The 9850-nt window shown below is 35.8% G+C and overlaps 1 long non-coding RNA gene across 1 annotated transcript; it reads left to right on the top strand.

The window, feature by feature from the left end:
• The first annotated feature begins 3843 nt into the window (after positions 1–3843).
• On the top strand, positions 3844–8522 carry LOC143857113 (uncharacterized). The gene is made up of 2 exons (XR_013238444.1): positions 3844–3976; positions 8222–8522. It is a non-coding gene; the product is annotated as an uncharacterized LOC143857113 (long non-coding RNA).
• The last annotated feature ends 1328 nt before the right edge of the window (positions 8523–9850 follow it).

Below are 9850 nucleotides of genomic sequence, written 5' to 3'. Positions count from 1 at the left end.
TTTCCTTGCTTTGTTTCTTCCTCTCTATGATTCTAATGTTGTTTTCTTCTATGATCCAGTATCAAACCACCCTGACCTTAATTCAGATCTGCCATTGAGATCAGTTAATCTTTTAGCAGGAGATGGAATTCGTATGACAACCTGCGTGTGTGACCGCCTCAGTAAGCTTCATTTCTTGATCAAATTCCCTCCGATCTGATACCTAAACGTCTCCTGAATATTCACCTAACTTAGATCTATCAGAAGAGAAAAGAACCTACAGAGATTTACTCTTAATTCTAGATCTAAGACATCAATTTCAGCCCATTCCATGGGAATCAAAGAGGAAGGTACATCTCATAGGGGATCAGGAAAAGGCAGTTCAAGATCAAAGGTCAGTGGAAATGGAGTGCAATGTTACCATTGCAAGAAATATGGGCACATCAAGTAGGATTGTCCGAAGCATACATGATGATTAGAAGGACAATGGTGCTACGAATACTCTAGTGGCGATAATGGACGAGCGGAGTGAAGAGGTTGGAGGTGTTCTCACAGTTTTGATAAGTAATCACATTTCTAATGATTAGTGGATTTTAGATTCAGAGTGCTCTGTTCATATATGCTTTAGGAGGGAATATTTTGAAATGTTCCAGGAGACAAGGGTAGTTGTTGTGTCCTTGGTGATGGGTCTACTTGTGACGTCACGGGAGTTGGAAAGGTTACGATCAAGATGTTAGATGAAGTGATTCGTACTTTGGGTGGTGTGGCGTATGTCCCAAAGATGCGAAAGAATCTAGCGTCACTTGGTCAGTTGGACCCCAGGGGTTGTAGGGTTTCAGCTGCAGGTGGAGCCACAAAAATCAGATGAGATTGAATGTTTCTGACGAAAGGAAAGTGTTGGGAAAGTTGCCTTATTTCTCACCACTGTGAGAAGGCAAGAGGCAAATATGAAATTTTTGTCTTTATATATATATTTTAGAATACCTAGTTATAAAAGGACATTCTGTTCTCTCCAGTGTGTGGCTGCACGAGGCTTGGGGTCTGTTGGCTACTCCAAGGAGTGCGAAAAAGAGTGGGAGAAGGGAGGGGAGAGAGAGAGAGAGAGAGAGAGAGAGAGAGAGAGAGAGAGAGAGAGAGAGGATTTCTTCTTCGGATTTTCTTCTCGGTTCCTCGGGTACCTTCCTGGGTTTTTTCTTGGGGTTCTTTCTTGGGTTTTTCTCTTGTATTTTCTCTTGGGTTTTTTCTTCGGTTACTTTCTCTGTGTACGGTGTTGGGTGAGAGAAGCAAGGAAAGGGTTGCGGGTTGTGGGTTTTTTTGGGATTAATCCATTGTAATCCTTGCATATTGTTTTCTCAAAGTGGAAGATCATGTTTCTCACCCGTGGATGTAGGCTTGGCCTAACCACGTAAATATCGGTGTTCATCCTAGGGCTTGTGTTTATTTTTTCTTTTCCGTTTATCTGTGCACGATCGGATCAGATTTGTCCGGCGGATGTTCTCAACAAAGAAGATATTATATAGAGCAGAAGAAGATTATTCCCAATTATTTTGTACTCATTTTTGCCAATTACATAAAAGGAGACTATTCCCAATTATTTTGTACTCTTTTTTGCCAAATAGTCTCTGTGAATCATGATTTTTCAAAAAAGTTAACTTTAGACAATTTTTCTAGTAAGCCCTTAAATACTACTTATATTGAGTTGCTAACATGCATTAGATACTAATTTTTCTCACAAAAATGCCCATTAAGTAACCCTAGAGGCACAATTTCCTTGCCCTAAAATTATTGTGACGTATCCTTATGAATAATGCGATTTTTTTAGGGGAATTGTATCAGCACAACCATGTTTTATTTATTGAATAAACCTGCTTGTGGTTTCATTTTTAAAGAACTGTAATAATGATTTGACAGCTCTTTAAACACTAAAAGACAAGATTAATTAGTGAAAATATCAAAACATGGTTGTGTTGACTGCTGAAATCATTTCCCTTTTTTTAATATGAAAATTAATAAAGATAAAAAAATAGGGATATGATTTCAGCACAATCAATTTTTGATACATGTGCTCATTTGCCTGTCTTTTAGCATTTAAAAAGCTGTAAAAGGTTATTATGATTCCCATAAAGCACTTAAAAGCCAATTAAATACTAAAAGACAAGTAAGTGACCGCATGTATCAAAAATTGGTTATGCTGAAATCATTTCCCTTAAAAAATAATGATTTTAAAAGTCATCGGAGGATATTTTAATCAACAAAGGTTTGCTGTATTAGTTGGGAACTTCTAGAAATATTTTTCAAAAAGTTAATCTTTTTGGTCATTTCATAATTTTCATTTACTAATTGGGAAATAATTTGAAAATTATAGGGACTTGCTAACTAGAGGTTACCAACCTCTCTAAGGATGGATGCTTACCGACCGCTCCGATCTATAGAGGATGTGCCGAACAACTCTGCATTTGGTTTGCCGCTATCAATATGTAATAGGAATCATTAGTATAGTATACCAATTCCTATTTTGATTCCCTGGAATCGGAATGGGAAAATTTAAAATAAAAATTTAATTAAAAAAATAGTTAAAATTTCATTCCAGTCGGGGAGGAATCAGAATACCACCTCTTGGGGAGGGAAAGATTCAGTCTATTTCCTCCTTCAATTCCACCCGCCTGTCATTTCTAGCCCCCTAATTTGTTAATTTTTTTAATCAAACACAAGAATCAGGTGGAATCAGAATAAGATATCGATTCCACCTCATGATTCTAGGCAATCCGAATGTACCCGGAGCGATATGATAATCACATTGATCAAACAAATTCTTAATGGGGTTGTTCTCTAAAGGGATAGAAATCCTTGGATAAGCTGTTACAGGGATTGGCTATCCTCCTTTAAATTTTTTATCTTGAACAAGCCCTAGGATTGGCTTTTCTACTGCCCTGTTTGGATTTCTAGATTTTGCTAGAAAAGTTTAGAAAGAAAATATTTCTAAAATTTCATTCATTTCTTACACATCAAAAAGATAACTTGAACCAACCTTATTCAATTTTTACTTAGAGGGAACTTCAGTTTGTGATAATACCCCTCTAAATTAAATGAGATTTTATATGGTGTAAGTCCTTATAGTCCCATATTTTTCAAAAAGTACTCTATGGACCCCACTATTAGGATGATCCAAACTGTCCATGTGATGGGCCAATCCATAAATAGGTTGTGCCCAAAAATCATTTCTGTAGGATGATCCCTACCGTCCGATTTACAAGGAACTGCATATTATGGAAACCTCTATAGATTGGAGGACTAGGATCATCCTATGGAAATGATGGGCCAATCCGTAAATAGGTTGTGCCCAAAAAATCATTTCTATAGGATGATCCTAACTGTCTGATCTATGACGAACTGCATATTATGGAAACCTCTATAGATCGGAGGGCTAGGATCATCCTATGGAAATGATTTTTGGGGAACAACCTATTTATGTTGTGGTTTGGAACATCCTATGATGTGGTCCGTACAATACTTTTTGAAAAATAAGGGACTATAAGGGTTTACACCATATAAAAACTCAAATTAAACATAATCATATTATGTCCCTCTAAATTGTGGGAAGAAAAAAATTTCCCAAGAAAAAAAAATCTATTAGAAATGTATTTTAGGGGAACAAACGATAACAATTCTAGCTAAGGATAATATAAACCCCTACTTGTTATCCCAATTAAGAACAACCACCATCGATAGACTTATGCCCATTTGCAGGCCATTATGGACGGTTAAGATTGTAAAATTGAAGTTTTTTATTTTATTTTATTTTATTAACCATCACGGTAGGGCACACTAGAAATGAATGACCAATATTCTTTTAAAGATCGCTCCAAAGCTCGTGCGTGCTTCGTTTGACAGTATACAACGGCTATTTCTCTCAGAAGATCTTTATTTCGGACAGAATTTAGAAAGTAGAGGGAAACTGCACCTCTCTCTCTCTCTATCAAACTACATTTAAACTAAGGTATAGGTTCTTTTCCTTTTGCCTCTTCCTAATGTGCATTTCATCCAAGAAAGCTATTTTTCTTGTTTCCCTATTTTTTATTGTTCCTTTTCTCTAATATATAGTTTGGTTTTATCTTATGTTGGTTTTTTTTTTACCCAATTAGGGTTTCTTCTCAGATCTTATGTATTGATTCTATCATTGAAAGTCATTTTTGTTGTTTCCCTATTTTTCTTTCTTTCCTTTTCCCTAATGTGAATTTTTGTTAGAATTATATGTTTGGTTTTATCTTATGTTGGTTTTGTTACCCAATTAGGGTTTCTTCTCTGATATTATGTTTGTTTCTATCATTCTTTTGCTCTTTCTTTTTAATCTGATTTTTTTTAGGAAAATACATCCGGTTTCATCTTATGTTGTTTTTCTTACTGAATTAGGGTTTCTTTCTGATCTTATGTTGCTTTCTATCATAGAATGCTATTTTTTGTTTCCCTGTTTTTTTTCCTTTGCTCCCTTTGTCTTAAGAAAATAGGTTTGGGTTCATCTTATATTGTTTTTTTACTGAATTACGGTTTTTACTCTGAACTTATGTTACTTTATCATCATTTTTTTTTTGCAAGGCCCCAAAAAAGAAAATAAGAGTGAGTATTTTGGTGGGAAATAATTAATGGTTTTGCTAGTTCTTTTGTTAGAACAACCCGATTGAGATTGGTTTTTTTTTTTTGAAAGGCCCCAATTAATATCATAGTTATTATGTTCTGATCATGTTTTTATCTTATATGATCTTAGCAAGTTCTTTAAAACCCAATTTGAAGCTTATTGAACCCCTACCCCTATAGACATGAGTCGTTCTGAGATGAAACCAATCGAGTGCAAAAGACGTCAAAAGAGTGTATTTTCGAATAGAGTCGAAGGGATGAATAAGAAGATCTTTGAATTGGCGAATCTCTGTGATATAGATGAAGTCATGGTGTCTGTCAGTTCAGATGGAGATCAGATTGAAACTTGGCTCGCCAACCGATCAGAGATCGACTGCATATATAAAAGATACAAGGAAAAGGAAGAAAGTGCAAAGAATAGTGAAGATATTGCGAGCTTGTGCAAGAAAAAGATCAAGAATCTACACCAAAAGCTTGATCAGATGCGAATTGAGCTCTATCCTTCATGGGATGACTGTTTAAACAACTTTTCACAAGACTCTCTCAAAGAACTTGTGGCTATATTGGATAAGAAGATTGAGATGGTGGAAAATAGATCTAAGATGCTTGAAACTAATAAAGAGAGCTTGTTGACTACTAAGGAAAAGGAAGATGGGCTTGTCGTTGAAGAAGATTGCAATGCATCTCCCATTCTCATCCCTCTATTTGATCATATAGCGTTGGATGACTGCATTTACAATCCACATCCTTCTTATTTTGAGCTGGGTATTCCTAAAGGGGTGACATCTGACTTTTGGCTGAATAATGGAAACTCCTTATCATATTGCCCAAACACATATTTAGGGGCTGGGATCCCGGAGGGTTTGGTGTCAAAAGGTGACTGTTTCTTTGGTATGACACCTTTAGATGATAACACCAATTTTGAGGAGTATTGGCTGAATAGTGGGAACTCTTCGTCAAGTTGCTCAAGCACATTTTTAGGGACTGAGACTCCAGAGTGCATGGTGTCAATGGATGATTGGTTCTTTTGTTTTACACCTTCAAGTGATAGCACTGATTTTGAGGACTATTGGCCAAATAGTGGGAACGCTTCATCAAGTTGCTCAAGCACATTTTTAGGGACTGAGACTCCAGAGGGCGTGGTGTCAAATGATGATTGGTTCTTTGGTTTTACACCTTCAGGTGATAGCACTGATTTTGAGGACCTCAGTTCTTTTGGCATTGACTTTGACATGTCTACTCATATTGGCATGGATCCTAAAACAAGTGTAAAGCCAGACTGTTGCCTGAGTAATGGAAACTTGTCCAGTTACTCGAATTCAGGGAGCGAGACACTGGAGTGTGTGGTTTCTCAGTGGGCGAATGTTTCTCATGAAATGAGATGTTTGAAATCAGTGACAGGAGATAATAGATTCTAAAGTCAGCTACTTGGAGAAATATGGAAATAAGGAAACGAATGGAGTTGCAACAATTTTGCCAGATACAGTTTAAATTTATATAGAGATTTGATAGCCAATCAATTGGACAGGATGTGAGGAAAAGTACTGTGTTTCGATAGTGTAGACTATTATGTAATATATGTTTTCTTAATTACAATTTTGCAAGATGCAATTTAAATTTATACGGAGATGGGATAGTCAATCAATTGGACATCATTTGAGGAAAAGTATGGAGTTTATAAAGTCAGCTCGTCAGAGAAATATCAAAATAAGGAAACGAAAAGAGTTCCAACAATTTTGGAAGTTAAAGTATAAATTTTGGGGAGTGATAAATCGACTCCCCATGTGTCTTTCTCTCTCCTCTAAGTTAGAGAGAGAAAGAGGAGAGGGATAGACACATGGGGAGTCAATTTATCCGTTTGGGGAGTCGATTTATCACAGCCCTAAATTTTTTATGTAATACCATGTTTACCTTGTAAATTGTGAATGAAAAACTCTCTCATTACCATACACTGTTCTGATATTAGACAAAAGCTTTAGTTTAACTTGTTCTTGTGCTCTCTCATGCCAATTCTCTATTATGATATTAGTCAAAATCTTCAGTTTAACATGTTATGTGCTCTATCATTACACTTATTTGTTCTGATATTAGACGGGAACTTCAGTTTAACTTGTTCTTGTGCTAAACTTTTGATGGCCTTTGTTGAACTACGAAATTTATAGGGTGCAACTTGTGTTGTGATGAGTGATGGGGCTAAACTTTGTTTAGAAGTGTGTATAATGCACTATTTGCAGGTGTTCCAACTTTGCCTACAGTAACTATTTAGAAGTGTGTATAATGCAACTATTTGCAGGAGTTAAAATTGTGTATAATTTAACTCTCGGAAGGTGCTCTAACTTTCCTACAGTAATTTAATGTCTGTTGGATTTAATTTTTTTTGCTTATAATCTTATATTGCAAAGGATTTTGAAGTTAAAATAAAATTATTTGTAAATATTGGATGAAGTGGGTCTATGGAATGGTATGTTGAAGCATTCAAACAATAATATCAGAAATTAGGCAAGTTATCATCTTGATTAAAGTGTCAATGAGCCAGGTTCAGGCCGGACTCAGGTGAGTCTTGAGTCATGATCGCTTTAGGGCACACCAAGTCCGGATTCAGAACTGAGCTGGGTCCAAATACTACTGATTGGATCATACTCAATTCAAACTTTGATCCAACACAAATGGAAGAGAAGATTGTATCTATAAAAACAAGGAGCTATAACTATACTTTCCTTTTACAAGAATATGAAAGAAGAAATAACATAAGCTTAGATAAATCAAAGGAGATTAATTACCCTGCCATTAGGTACGCAAAAACTAAAAAGAAAGATCTTGAACCACTCCAATCGCACTTATGATTATCACTGCAATAAAAATATGGAATGAATACACCTACAAGAGCACTAATAAATCCCATAACTCACATTTAGTTGGAGATTACGAATGATCAATCTTGCAACCATATATGGCACAACCGAATCAATGGGCTCAATCTGTAATGTAAACTGATCCCTCTGTGAGATGTATCCATTTGCATAACTTAAAATCCCCAATATGGAAAACTATATCAATATTCTTCAACTCCCGAATAAGCTGTTCTGTAGTATTAAGGCAGCCCGGTTGATAATTGTTATATTCATTGGAACCATCACTTTCAGTCTCAAAGGTAAAATGCTTCAGATACTGCACTTATTCCATGGGTGCTTGAGATCAGTCTCTACAATTTTGCAAGATGCAATTTAAATTTATACGGAGATGGGATAGTCAATCAATTGGACAGCATTTGAGGAAAAGTATGGAGTTTATAAAGTCACCTCGTCAGAGAAATATCAAAATAAGGAAACAAAAAGAGTTCCAACAATTTTGGTAGTTACAGTATAAATTTTTTATGTAATACCATGTTTACCTTGTAAATTATGAATGAAAAACTCTCTCATTACCATACACTGTTCTGATATTAGACAAAAGCTTTAGTTTAACTTGTTCTTGTGCTCTCTCATGCCAATTCTCTGTTATGATATTAGTCAAAATCTTCAGTTTAACATGTTATGTGCTCTATCATTACACTTATCTGTTCTGATATTAGATGAGAACCTCAGTTTAACTTGTTCTTGTGTTGTGCTAGACTTTTGATGGCCTCCGTTGAACTACGAAATTTATAGGGCGCATCTTGTGTTGTGATGGGTGATGGGGCTAAGCTTTATTTATAAGTGTGTATAATGCACTATTTGCAGGTGTTCCAACTTGGCCTACAGTAACTATTTAGATGTGTGTACAACTATTTGCAGGAGAATTGTGTATAATTTAACTCTCGGAAGGTGCTCTAATTTTTCCTACAGTAATTTAATGTCTGTTGGATTTAATTTTTTTTTGCTTATAATCTTATATGCAAAGGATTTTGAAGTTAAAATAAAATTATTTGTAAATATTGGATGAAGTGGGTCTATGGAATGGTATGTTGAAGCATTCAAAGAATAATATCAGAAGTTAGGCAAGTTATCATCTTGATTGAAGTGTCAATGAGCCAGGTTCAGGTCGGACTCAGGTGAGTCTTGAGTCATGATCGCTTTAGGGCACACCAAGTCCGGATTCAGAACTGAGCTGGGTCCAAATACTACTGATTGGATCATACTCAATTCAAACTTTGAACCTACACAAATGGAAGAGAAGATTGTATCTATAAAAACAAGGAGCTATAACTATACTTGCCTTCTACAAGAATATGAAAGAAGAAATACCATAAGCTTAGATAAATCAAAGGAGATTAATTACCCTGCTAGTAGGTATGCAAAAACCAAAAAGGAAGATGAGGGTTTTCGGTTTTAGGTGTTTCAATTTCTCTGGGACAGATAGGGTTATTACTGTCCATGAAATAAATCTTGTCTGGTTACTTTTCATCGGACCCTAGTTTTGAATCCAGATCAGATACATTGGAGTAAATCCTTTCCACAACCTTGCTCTGGATATCTTAAAAAGAAAAGAGAATGCCATATGCCAAGCTTAGTGTGTTGATTTTTCATGTTTCCTTACTAGAATTTGGCCCTGTTATCTGCAGTAACATGAAAAATGGTCTCATCCATCACACCGCACTCTTCACCTGAATCCATATTCCCATAGAAAGATCTTGAAACACTCCAATCGAACTTACGATTATCACTGCAATTAAAATATGGAATGAATACACCTACAAGAGCACTAATAAATCCCATAACTCACATTTAGTCGGAGAGAACGAATGATCAATCTTGCAACCATATATGGCACAGCCGAATCAGTGGGCTCAATCTGCAATGTAAACTGATCCTTCTGTGAGATGTATCCATTTGCATAACTTAAAATCCCCAATATGGAAAACTATATCAATATTCTTCAAGTCCCGAATAAGCTGTTCTGTAGTATTAAGGCAGCGTGGTTGATAATTGTTATATTCATTGGAACCATCACTTTCAGTCTCAAAGGTAAAATGCTTCAGATACTGCAGTTATTCCATGGGTGCTTGAGAGCAGTCTCTACAATTAGTAGAAATAAAAATAGACAAAGGTTTCTAAGGGGCTGTTTGGTTGCCCCATGCTAGCATCCATTAATCTCTTTCACCCATATCTGCAACTTTTTTAATGTCCTTCTCAAGTACTATTCCCTTCCTTTGCCTTCAAGCCTTCAAAACAAGATTCTTTTAACTCAAGTGAAACACCTATCTTTCTTTGGATGTGTTTTGGTAAGGAGTTTTAAGGAACAAAATTTCAGGACAGTATAG

The sequence above is a fragment of the Tasmannia lanceolata genome, unplaced genomic scaffold, assembly GCF_043159265.1.
Source record: "Tasmannia lanceolata isolate RefF3 unplaced genomic scaffold, GAP_Taslan_0.1 ptg000024l, whole genome shotgun sequence".
Taxonomy (NCBI): domain Eukaryota; kingdom Viridiplantae; phylum Streptophyta; class Magnoliopsida; order Canellales; family Winteraceae; genus Tasmannia; species Tasmannia lanceolata.
Note: the sequence above shows the minus strand (reverse complement) of the source record. Positions and strands in the feature narration are given on the sequence as shown.